The 2,972-nt window shown below is 42.2% G+C and overlaps 1 pseudogene; it reads left to right on the top strand.

The window, feature by feature from the left end:
• Positions 1 to 971: 971 nt before the first annotated feature.
• Positions 972 to 2,324, top strand: LOC101560693 (annotated as a pseudogene).
• The last annotated feature ends 648 nt before the right edge of the window (positions 2,325 to 2,972 follow it).

Here is a 2,972-nt window from a genome sequence, read left to right as displayed (position 1 = left end):
CAACTCTTCTGTCTACACTTACAAGCTGCTAAAGAATAGAATATCACAATCTATTTGTGTAATAATGGTTTTAAAGTGATCCTTAATAAAGGATTAGAAGTGATCTGTACAAATTCCAGTCAAATAATAAAGGAATTCAAAAGCTCAACTTTATTTGATCATAGATGCACTTAATTACTTCCTGGAAACTACCTTTCTGCTCAAATATAAAAGCAATCCAGCCACTCTTCAGTCCTGATTACTAAAACAGCACTTTTGAAGTAGACAGCCTTGCCTGTGCCTGTTATTCTTCAAGTCTTTCTCCAAGCCTCCCGCTCTTCACCTGAAGGTCTGTGTGGTCTTCTGAGAACAGCTGATGGTGTTTGCCCCAGGATCACCGCTGTCTTCCCAAACAGGCCCAAGAGAGACACAGTGTAGCCAGCCTACGTGGACGCTGACCTCCCCCCAGCCCACTGTGCACGTGCTTCCAGAGCTTCCAGCTAAGCAGCCCCTCCTGACACTACTGTATCCTTCGGGTCCAAACAAAGTTTGTTATCCAGTACTCTTGGCTTCCTGGAAGCAGAACCTATAGAGGATTCTCTGTTGCTGCCCAGGACAGCGGCAGACTTAGCACTTTCTCAGGCCCCTCTCCTTATTGTTCCATACACAGTCAGAGAACTCCTGTGTCTGGTCTCCTGCTATACTCTCCTTCCTCTAGAGAGTAAACCATGGGTGTTTTGTGCTACTGAACACTATTAAATGTTACTGTTATCAGGTGCACCTCTTTCAGCAAGCTTTGCCTGGTATCAACTGCATTCATTAGTTACTTCTTCAAAAAAAGTTTACATAGCACTTGTTACTTGTCAGGCACTGTTCTAAGATGTGCTATTATTGTTATTGGTCTTGCTATTAGTTTTGAAGATAGGAAACAATAGTGTGTAGGGGGCGGTAGTTGAGGGTGGTGGGAGAAGGAGGGGGCAAATCACTTACAAATGGTGCCCAAGCAGGACCTGAAGCTCACATTCCAGGAGGGCGAACAAGTAGTGTGCTTTCCTGGCCCTCTTCTTCATGAAGCAAAGGGTATAAAGGTTGCCATAAAGGACAAACAAGTAAAATACTTTATACACTATGACAGTTGCAATAAAAAGGGGATGAGTGGGTTCCAGAAAGCAGAGTGCTCAAATATGTGGACACCGATCTGCAGACACAGCGGGAACTTCAGAAGGCCAGTCAGGAGACTTATGAATAGGGGAAGATGAGAAGGGCTGCTCCAGGTCTGCAACAGAAAAATGTTGAAGTGAAAACTAAAATGAACAAATGAGGGCCAGCCAGATAGCTCAGCAGATTGAAGCAACTGCCTAGGCAGATGCAGGGACCAGGAGTTTGATCTCTGGGCCTGCCATGCTGACCCCACCCCCATGGTGCACTGAGATGGCGATTGAGACTGGGAATGGTGGCACAAGCCTATAATCCCAGCATTTAGGGGGCTCTACACAGGAGGATCACTGTGAGTCCAATCTACATATTGAGACCCTGTAGACCCTGTAGACCCTATTGACCCTGTACTAAATACAAAAGAAAGAAAGAAAGAAAGAAAGAAAGAAAGAAAGAAAGAAAGAAAGAAAGAAAGAAAGAAAGAAAGAACAAACCAAACACCCCTGCCGCTGGTAATGGAGATGGTGGCAGTACCAGTGAGACACCTCAGCCTCCTTGGAAGAAGAAGGCCCAGGTTGATCCTACTATTGAAAATGAAGAAACATTTATGAACAGAATTTGAAGTTAAAGTAAAGATCCCTGAAGAGCTAAAGCCATGGCTTGTTAATAACTGGGACCTAATTACCAGACAGAAACAGCTCTTTTATCTTCCTGCCAAGAAGCGTGTGGATTCCATTCCAGAGGACTATGCAAATTATAAGAAATCTCGAGGAAACACAGATAATAAGGAGGATGCTGTTAATGAGGTTGTAGCAGGGATAAAAGAATACTTCAACGTGATGCTGGGCATTCAGCTCCTCTACAAATCTGAGAGACCCCAGTACACTGGGATCCTTGCTGATCACCCTGACACACCCACGTCCCAGGTGTATGGAGCACCACATCTACTGAGATTATTTGTAGGAACTGGAGCAATGTTAGCCTATACATCTCTGGATGAGAAGAGCCTTGCTTTCTTACTGAATTATCTTCATGATTTCCTCAAGCATCTGGTGAAGAATTTGGCAACTTCGTTTAATGCCAGTGATTATGAAGTGGCCCCTCCTGAGTACCATCAGAAAGCAGTGTGGGACACTTGCACCCGTGTTTGGCAACACATATTTGTTCTAGTCTTTCTCTTGTACAAATGATTACTTTGAAGATGTTAGTGTATAACAGAGTTGATGGTTGTTTGGTTTGATTTTAAACAGAAAACAAAAGGGATTACAGCTCCTCTTTTCTTTTTTCTTTTGCCTTTTTTTTTTTTTTCATTTCAAAGTTGCTTGCAGTGTATTCAGTGATGGACAACAGAGAGACATGGTGGAGTGTATTATTGCCTACTTGCTTTTGAATGCTGGTGGTTCTATTCCTTTCTATGCATTTTTATAATACCTGTTAATGCTGCATAACCAAAAGCTCTGATTCCTAGTGCCAAAGGTCCAATTCTGAGTGTATAGCTGAACAGACACTTCCACCTGTGCTCTTTTTTTTAAAATGGTGCTTGAAGAGCCCTTCCTTTGCATCCATGGTGTTCCTTGGGCATTTTGCCTTTGCTCAAGTTGTTGACGGATGGTGAATTGTTCCATGGTTTTTGTATTTGCATCTAATGCACATTTTAACATGATAGATGCAATGCATTGTATAGCTACAGTTTTCTGGAAAAGTCAGTCTTTTAGTAATTATTTTTCAGATCTTCAATAATTTTTTATTTAAATAGAAGAAGAAGAAGAAGAAGAAGAAGAAGAAGAAGAAGAAGAAGAAGAAGAAGAAGAAGAAGAAGAAGAAGAAGAAGAAGAAGA

The sequence above is a fragment of the Octodon degus genome, unplaced genomic scaffold (assembly GCF_000260255.1).
Source record: "Octodon degus isolate 3935 unplaced genomic scaffold, OctDeg1.0 scaffold00190, whole genome shotgun sequence".
Taxonomy (NCBI): Eukaryota; Metazoa; Chordata; class Mammalia; order Rodentia; family Octodontidae; genus Octodon; species Octodon degus.
The sequence above is the reverse complement of the archived record's forward strand: the minus strand, read 5'-3'. Positions and strand labels throughout refer to the sequence as shown.